This window comes from Ostrinia furnacalis, unplaced genomic scaffold (genome assembly GCF_004193835.3).
Source record: "Ostrinia furnacalis isolate ACB-3 unplaced genomic scaffold, ASM419383v2 OfSCF6976, whole genome shotgun sequence".
NCBI classification, from domain to species: Eukaryota; Metazoa; Arthropoda; class Insecta; order Lepidoptera; family Crambidae; genus Ostrinia; species Ostrinia furnacalis.
This window is the reverse complement of record NW_021137215.1, coordinates 163,686-173,939: the sequence shown is the minus strand read 5'-3', so window position 1 is coordinate 173,939 and position 10,254 is coordinate 163,686. Positions and strand designations below refer to the sequence as shown.

Below are 10,254 nucleotides of genomic sequence, written 5' to 3'. Positions count from 1 at the left end.
ATCTAGTTATTATCTTTAAAAGTAGAAACAATCAACTTTCTTTAACTTTATAATTAAGAAAAACTTACTTACTGTCCATACATACATATGTGATGCAATAAATAAATGAATATGAATATGAAACAGATAATTACCATATTGAATACGTGGACTTACGACGTTGGATCCAAATATCTGGCCATATGTCTTTGGGCGTAAAAACCATTTTCAATAACGAGAGAGTTTTACATCCTGGCTTAAAAAAATGTATGGTTGATACATCTTAGCAAAAATACCAAAAACAAGCGTTCGGTTTTTACATCGTTTATTTATTTATCTTTTAGGCTATAGTTTTTTGGGGCGTATAAACATTTTTTTAGCGAATTTCAATATATCGAATATACAGCTCGATAGAGAAAAAATTCTGATTAAAATGGTATATATAACTCAATTTGGCCAAAATGGTTTATACCTACGACAATTGAACCTGAAGGTGTCGTTATGATTGTGATAGGAGTGGGTTCTTCACAACCGTTAAATGGATGATGGGGTTCGAAGATCCTCGAATCGGCAGTCAGTCAAGTCAATCGACAACCATTGGGCTATTATCACCTGTTACGAATTGAGTTATGTATTTATTGATAGTCGTTGTATAATTGATTATTACGAGTACTTAAGCTATGTTTTGTAAATATTATGATACTCAACGTCAGGTGCAAAGGTAATGTTTTGAACGTGCAGTCGTGTCTGTGTGACATGTGGCCGGGTCAATCTTGAAATTGGGCGTATTCGGTTGATTCCCCTGGCACTTTTTAAAACTTAAGAGTTTAAACTTTTACTAACAAAAGGCTAAATATTACACCATTGTAAACATATTTCACAAATAGGCATCACTGTCACATGTTTAGATAAAAAGATATATGACTTTAAAATTTTGGTGCCAGGGGAATCAATATAAGATGCCAGGGGAATCAAAATAAAACATTTTGTATAGAATAATCGTTAATTTTAATTAAACTTATCAGACTTTTGGTTTCATTTTATATGATCATTAATCTTATAAGTAATAAAAAAAAAACAANAACTAAATACTACTTCCTTCTCGTGTATTTGTTAGCAAACTATTACTATAATAACGTACTAAATATAAATAAGTATACGTGGATATTTGTTATTGTCTTTCTTGCATAGTATTAAGAGTAACATTTTTCTATCTTATCGAAATAAACGCAACACATGACAAGACAACCCTAGCGCGACGGCCGAGCGTGCGAGCGAGAGAGGTATGCAAAGCGAGGTACATACATGAGTTTACCTTCTGTTATATTTTGTGTTAGCAAGCTGAAGTGGCAATGGGCAGGGCACATAGTACGCAGAACTGACGGCCGATGGGGCAGAAAGGTTCTGGAATGGAGGCTGCGTACCGGAAAACGCAGCGTGGGACGTCCACCTACAAGGTGGACCGACGACATCGTAAAGGTAGCAGGGAAGCGCTGGACGCAGGCCGCTACCAATCGATCAACATGGAAAGCATTGGGGGAGGCCTATGTTCAGCAGTGGACGTCCTATGGCTGAAATGATGATGATGATGAAAAACTGTAATAACATGCGCAAGCGCTCCTTTAATATAAATGATCACTATTGTTGTTTAGCGATCATCAACCTAATGGCATAGTTACCGTAACGTCTACGATTTTTGTAGTCTGTAACGCTAATCTACGACATCTACGCGGTCACTTGCTACGAATGCTACGGAATTCTGTAGCCGGTGTCTCGCTACGAAAATAGTTTTTTGTTTGGGTCATAGAAAAATCTTTTATAATTTTTTGTTTGTGTTTTCTAAATTTAAAATTGGGTTAAACACGAAGAATTGAACAATGACATTGTATAATTATGATTTTAATGAGTGTGTATGCCATGGCCTATTGAAATAAAAATGTTATATCAATGATTTTCCTACTAATAAAAAGATAAAAATATAGCAATATTCATATTTATTTATATTTTTACGCATTTAAAAAATAATAATTGCCAAAAAGACATTAGTGGCCCATGAGGGGATCGAACCCGCGACCTTCGCGTTATTAGCACGACGCTCTAACCAACTGAGCTAATGGGCCGTTGGTGCCGAGGGGCGAAATATTTATACGGGGTGTAGAAATAAAGATTGTGTTGTAATCCTAGGAAGTTCCAAGTCGACAATATTTTTTGTTTGTTTTTTTTTCATTCAGGCAGGACTTCATGATCTTTCTCTCTTTAAAGTGCAAGAGTGCATAGAAGTGCAGCATATCATAGTAAACCGACAATTACAAGTTGCACTAGCTCTGTCCGCATTTGGCTCATTTTCGCACTTTATGCATTCAAAATAATTCTAAAACAAATTTTAGAATTCTTCCTTGCGTTGAAAAATGATAGGATTTTAATGTAAACTATTATATTATATCTTTAATATTTATGGTAAAATCCCAAACAAACTTTATTTGAACTTGACCCATCAAGTCAATGGAAAAGTACCAAAAGTTGACCCAAACTGGATGAGTTTGAGTAAGATCTTAGAATTTTCAGTAAGACTGAACTGTTTTTGAAATATGGCTTCTTAATTACACATCATCATACGAAATCTTGTCTCTTAATTGAGAAATAATGATTATAAAGAACAGTGAATTAAACTATCTTATGTAATTGTATTTTTACTCACGTATGACGAGTGTGCCACGGCTTGACCAGGGTTATCGAAGTTATCGCAAATGGCAACATTGTTTACTTATTTTTCAGCTTTGTTTACTTATTTTTGGAGATTGTTTACTGATTAAAGCAGATTGTTTACTTATTTTTGGCATTGTTTTATTTTATTAATTGCTAATGGGGTCAGGTTCCTGTTGTTATTGTATCTGGTTGCTTTATAGTAAATATATCGTTTTGTTTGTCCGTCAGTCTTGAATTTAATATTTTGTTTGTAGTGTATTACTAATTATTGCTCACATTGTTCATTATGCTATTTTTATTTAATTTTACTCATATATTGACGTAAGGATTTTTTAAATTAATTCAATACTTAGAATTCTAAAGGGGAATAAAATAAAAGAACACTGCATGCTCTATTAACTCAATATTTTAGCGGTTGACTTTGCCTACTATACCAATTATAAACAATAATGTCTAATATCACTATCTTTTCCGAGAGATGTTTGATAACTATTTTTAAATTTTCCAGAACTTGCAAAATAAGCATGACGACTTTTAGTTTAAAATTTCATTCAACACTTATTTACATGCACAGTAGACTCGTTTCTTCGGATTTTCTTTTATCTAAGTATCTCAATGATAAATATTGTAAGTGCTGATATAAAACATAATACCGCCTCGATGACGTCAGTATGACGAGTATGGAGGCTATGGAGCATGTGTCTCCCGCGTGTTCGAATTATATGATTGTTTTGATAATATATGTATGAAAAAAACACTTTGATATACAGATTATTCACATAATTATCTTGTGAAAACATGGGTCCCAATGGAAACTTACAGATCCATAAAAAAAACAAAGAAATGACCTACTGCTTAAAAAAATTGTTAATTGTTGTTTCGTAGGTGACGAAGGCTATTGAATTCTCAACATATAGAAAATTGTTTTTATGGATGGTATGGTAGGTACAACGTTTAATTACTAGTTATGTAAAAGAATTGAGAATCTCCTCCTTTTTTACGTCGGTTTTAATACAATTTAATAAAATTATGCAATTAAATTGCATTTGACTTTTCTGATAATTTGTTTGACTCTGTTACCAAACAATTTTTAATGCGCAATTGAAAAATTCATAATATTACGCTGTCACAACAATTAGGTAGTACAGTCCCTACTTATAAAACGAATACAAATAGTGCCGTGACCCCGCTCCGGCGCAGACGGCTTATCGTTGTTGACACTTGCCAATCTCATAGCAGGAGGCATTTGCGTAAGCGCATAGCGGTAATCAACAACCAACTTAACTAGACCCCTACGACTGCTCACGTTTGCTCTTGAGTCTACTTCTTATTAAGTCTCAGGAGGGGGGCGGGAGACCAGCGGTGACTGGACGCGGTTATCAGAAGAGTAGTTGACGTGGGGGCTTATTAGCAGACTGTGTGTCAGTCGGTGGCGGATCGTCGCCGACAGCGGACCTCTTGCAAGGGTTTATTCATTTCTCATCAAAATTATTGATGTTGAAATTTTGTAGGAATGCCCGATTTTGAACGAATGTTTTTATTCTTTAAAATAGGTAATTGTCTGTCTGTCAATACTCTACACATGTCTATACAGCTGTAAAGCGTATCAGTAAACATATTTCCAATGTTTTGTCGCTGACATCGTGACTCACGACCACGGTTTCGGTGTGTGAAAAGTGATAGCATAGTTTATTTTTATTTATCGTTCTAATTAGTGTATCAGGTTATATCCAATTAAAGTACGCGATAATTGGAAACTGTTCACAACAATACGCTTGGTTACAGCGTCTGATAACGGGGAAACAATAAAATGCGCACGACGTAAATATGTGACACGCCGAGTCGACATGCTGGTCTGAGCAAAACAAAGCCACGCGGTGGGCGCGTGGTCGACGCGCGCCTACGTTATAAATATAGAACGCATCGCGCTAAACAAGAGCAAAACTAACGTGACCTCCATACCCCCTTAATTCGTTTACTCTTAAGACGATAGAAGGGAGAGTGCTAAGATTATCACGGGTCAAGTTAAAGTGGACAAGTTGAAGCGCTTGCCTTCGTTGAACCACACCCTGTTGATCTGACTACGCGTTCCAAATTTGAAATTGTTGGCAGAGCCGCCATTGGACTTTGATTGGTATTTTAGCGCAACGATTTTGTAATAAAATTAATTAATTTTATTTTTACTTTTTTTAAGAAAGTGCAATAGTCTTCGACGATTTTCAGGACAAATTGTTCGCAGTAGTTTTATTATTGTAGCGTGATAAAGTTAGGTATGTGAATGTTTAAAAAGTGTTTCCGATTAGAAATAGTATGATACAAGATTTATTCCGATAAACTTATGGACTCCAGTGTAAGGTTATCTTCTTCCAACTTCCTAAAGAAAATAAACTAATAATAACTGGTATTAGTTTCCAGTTTAAAATCGTCATAATATTCCTTAAGTTCTATACCTAACTTAATTTATTAGTTTTTATTCGAAATTACGAACTATTATTTTATTCTTCCAAGGAATTTTATCGTACAACACGATTTCTTAACGCAACGATGATATCTTTTTTACGCAAAGTAAAGAAACATGGCGATATGTTTTGCATCATTCGAACATCATATTGTAACATTACAGAGAATTAGTAGGAATTTATGGATGTATTGCGTATAATCCGAACATTGTGGCGCAGTCCGATACGATATCTGACATGCGTATACGCAGTAGATGCATAGGTCTTTTTTAATTGCTTGGAAACTTGATAATGATTGGATTTTTTTGTCTTTTACGTTCGTTCGTTTCAGCCAAATGACGTCCACTGGTGGTCAAAGGCTTCCCCCAAGGATTTCCACGAAGACGTAGCGTGGGCAGGCCTCCCACTAGGTGGACCGACGATCTGGTGAAGGTCGCGGGAGGTGCCTGGATGCGAGCGGCGCAGGATTTTACGTTACTATAACGCCATGTGTATTTAGATATTTTAACATGTAACAAAAATTCATCATCGTCATTTCAGCCGATGACGGCCTCAAGTCACCATATCCCACTTTTCATAGAGCCGCTGCTGGAAGAGAAAAACATTATCACTAACTACATACATATTATTATAAAACAAAGTCGCTTCGCTGCCTGTCTGTCCCTATGTATGTTTATATCTTTAAAACTACGCAACGGATATTGATGGTTTTTTAATAGACAAAGTGGTCCAAGAGGAGGTTTTTAAGTATTGTACCTGTGCGAAGCAGGGGCGGGTCGCTAGTATTGTTAGAAAGTTTACTGCAGGAGCACGAAGAAGCCAACACTCCTCACGCTGACCAGGCGGGTTTGGACTCCAAACCACACTCCAAACTTTGGAGTGTAAGCCATGATGATTATAAATGTAAACAACTGAACGATTTCATATATAGTTCCAAAATACTGGACTGTCCTGTCGATGACATTGACAGTGGGGTGCCACCGTCAATACCGGATCGCTGGTTCAGATTTTTGCCATGTTGGAAACCATATAGTTGAACGATGGTAGCGCCCCCCTGTCATTGAGTTTGGCGGGACAGTTCAGCGTGGGTCATCTATAACAAAAACGGAGAGAAAGTCACGCGTAGGTATAGTGTCATAAATTGACATTGGGTTGATGAACTTCAAAGATATATTATCTGTATCGACATAGCAATAGCGCAGCAATTAGTGGCAGGTCCACACGGATACGAATAACTTGTTATCGAAGTAATTTAACCTATTTTTTCTATCGTTTGAGTTATTACACCCTTAGGCTGGGTTGCACTATCTTATACCTTTGACAAACGTCAAAAATCTGTCAAACTCCATAAAAAAAACACCGGTTCGTTATCCGGCTAAAACGGCCTAACTATGACGTTTCATAGTTAGGACTAATAGGCCACCACCTATCACAAAAGTTTAAGATCCATGCTTTGTTGTAATCGGGTAGTTTTTACGTAAAGGTTTCGGAATAATTTTGTTATAAAAATGTTTTATTGATATTTAAATAATTCATAGATTGAGATTTACTTCGTCTCAAAGCTCGGGTAAATATGTCAGCTAGATTTGGGCACACCGACCTTAATGTAACAGTAGAGCGTGAACATATTTTTTGGCGATCTCTGCCGGTATGAAATCCAAATAATCTAAAAGTATTTAGCAGTACTTTCCCCAGAAAGATCTGAAAAATTATTCTAGTAACTAAACATTACAATTTTACAAATACGCAAATTGATCCGCGTTACACAACATTGTAGTCACTGAACAAAGAATCGGCTGTCGGGTGATTCACGTGCTTGCATCAGTCAACCTTTGTTTGTTTGATGCGCTATGATTAACCTGTAATGCAAAATAATATTAAACGACTAGGCCCAGTTTTTTGATCCGTAGTTAAAATTACGAATTTTCAAATGTTACCAATGGTTAAATATTACCAAAAGGTAAAGTAATACTTAAAATTTGTGCTAAAAGTTAAGCTAACCATCGTTCAAAAACATTTAACTACGGATCCAAAAAACAGGCCCTTAGTGTAAACTGTAGAGACAAAGGTCAATTTAATACGCCGACAATGTTTTTAAGTAGGTAACATACGAGGTATATGACACAAGCTGAAAAATTACGTGGCATTTGGCTGAAACTTTCGTCTAGAAAAATCATGACTAGGTTTTTCCCGATTGGATTGTCAAAAACTCTTTATTTACGTAATATATGTCACTCAGGAATCGTAGCCTTTTACTGGTGAAAGAAATTTCTAATCGGTTCAGTAATTCCAAAGATTACTTCTACAAAGAAACTCTACTTATTTATAATATTAAAGTAGACGCCTACAATCTGTACCTACTAGATTCCTAAATGTAGGAATAGTGCTGTTATATTTCAGTATATCTTTACTTTTTAGAGATAACATTAACCTAAATTTTTGGGAAACAGAACTGCTTGTTATTATAAGCTTTTTATTTGTTATACACTTACAAAACAAACAATATTTTTACCTGTTTATAATATTGGTAAGAGTTTTATTTTCCGCCAAATCTGAATTCTTAGTATCCTGCTGAGATTGTGTATTATCATAAGCAGCTTTTGCGATGATGATTTTCCTCTAAAGCAAATAACTCGATTATTTCTCAGAAAGGTATTTTAAACGTAGTTAATTGGAAGAATGATTATCGGATGGTACTTAAGATGAAACATCCTGAACACTATAATCCGGGCGTTTTCAAGGCGAGAGTGAATAGGCACTTACAGGGCAGATATGTACCATCCTAGACTGCATCTCACTTAACACCAGGTGCGATTGCGGTCAAATACCTGCCTTGGCTAGCATAAAAAAAAAAAACACATAAATATTTGTTTATGATTTTGTTTTCTATAAACATCGCATTAAAAAAACAAAAGCTTTACTTATCTATTTTTAAAAGAGTAATATTAAGCTCTTCTTAGGATATAAAATGAAAAAGGTTGGGTTACGAAATACCATCCATTTACCATAAAACTTTTAACTTGATTCAGAATAGGTATTTAAATCGTATTAATGAAGTAATTAAGTAAGTAAAAACACGCATGTAAAAAGATGTGAAAAATGTAGAGATTGTACTATCTGAAAGTTTGTTTTTTGTTCAGTAATATTTTGATTACTCTCGTTGAACTCTTTTAATTAGTATTTTTATGGCTAAGTAACATACAGCTTAATAAATCGTTTGGGTGGTCGGTGGTACTTATACTTCAGGTATTTTGCCAGGGTACTGTAACATACGTAAATAGATTTTTTCAGTTACATGACGAAATTTAAATACATATCTATTTTTCAACTTTGTTAGAATTTACGCAAATCCATTCTAATTGTACTTAACGGTCAAATAAGATAAGTAGCATTTACTTACTATTACTAACTTAACAAGAAAAATTAAAGCACTGAGTCAGCATTGACTTCAAGTAGTATCCAACTGCATGAAAAAGTACGTACAATTTCGTAACCTTGCATCATAGCCCTTCAATGACACAACACGCTTGCTGCGTTAACTACAAACATCTGGGAGGGCGCCACCTCCAACCGAATACGCCAAAAATATCAGTTTCCCTTGGTTACAATATTAGTTCCATTTTTCGCCGCGCCAATGCGGTCAGTGCGGCCACACATCAGTGGGCGCGCCCGCGTGCACGCGTCGGCTGCGTGATTCTGACGTCAGCGCGCGTCACTATGCGTCAAAACAACGCGGAAAGCACACAACCTTCGACCTTATTACGAACCAATAAGGACATCCGATAGGCGCATTGTGCAATCCCCTCCGTAGTTTTCCGTTCACTATGATGCGCGGCCGCTGGTCGAGATTCAAGTTGCTTACACGTCATTTTACGATAGAGGTTTGGCAAATACTTGCAGTTTTGCATTCCACGAGTATATTTAGCAAAAGAGGTAGCAGCTAGTCTCTTCATTGATATTGCAAGCAGGGCCGTGAGTGCCAAGCACCGCTCACGACCTTCGGCGTTGGGTAACATAAAAGAAGAAAAGAACTCGAATAGTTTTGGCCGATGACTGCGATTCGATTGCTTAACTGTCGGATAGCAAAATTCCGAGGCAAATTAAACCATAGATTAAACTATCAAAGAGATTTAGGTAAAAGATATTTCGACAGTTTCCAATATGAATTCCAGACAAACAGAAACTTATTTATTAACTTCTAAATTATGTTTTTCTTTCGCGCCGAAATAAATCGGGGCGTGGCAATAACGTCATCGAGACAAAAAATGATTACTTTATTTCAAAATCTCCTTCGTAAAAATGCTATGTATTAAATGAGCAGTTCAAAAACCACGCAGCTAAGGAATACTTAGATAAATATGTACAACAGCGAACATAACGTTATCAGCACGAGCGAGCCAATATAAGGCGACCGCGCACTGGATCCACGCCCAGTGCGGATTGCACGGGCAGACTATCAACAACAAAAAAAAAACTTAAAATAATAATAGTAAAGTAACATATTATATGTTTACTACAATGTATTAAAGTACTTGTAGTATACGAAATAACTGAGTATCTTTCAATGACGAAACCTTATCCAATTCATTGATCGATATTTTTAATACTAAATACATGCCAATGATCTGATTCTGATTAATTATAGCATATTACTGATAACAATGTAAATAAACTAATTAAATAACATTTGTCAAGAATGCAATTAAGAAATTACAAATTGAAAATGTATCTAGAAGTCGTGAACTTCCGACTGTATTAATTGTTTATTTATTTACTTTAATAGTAAATAAGATGTGTTAATGAAATTATCTAATTAGGAAAAGCAATTAATGAGAGGACCATTCAAACAGTTGTAAAGCTTATTTACTACTACATAAGCAGGAAATAAATAAATTAATATTACCTTTGATAAAAGCAATTCGTGATAACAAATAATATTATTGTTTAAATGTAGGTCATGATTTACAATGGTAATCGTTTATCTGAATACAAGCATTTCCTTCGGCTTCACCCACGTGGAGTATCATAATAAATAACATTGTGTCCATCTGAATAAAGTCTTTCAAACGGTGAAAGAATTATTCAAATGCCTATCTCCAGTAGTCAAATG

At 35.5% G+C, this 10,254-nt stretch overlaps 1 non-coding gene across 1 annotated transcript; it reads right to left on the bottom strand.

Moving 5' to 3' along the window:
* Positions 1-2,025: 2,025 nt before the first annotated feature.
* Positions 2,026-2,099, bottom strand: TRNAI-AAU (transfer RNA isoleucine (anticodon AAU)). The gene has a single exon. It is a non-coding gene; the product is annotated as a tRNA-Ile (tRNA).
* Between the last annotated feature and the right edge of the window lie 8,155 nt (positions 2,100-10,254).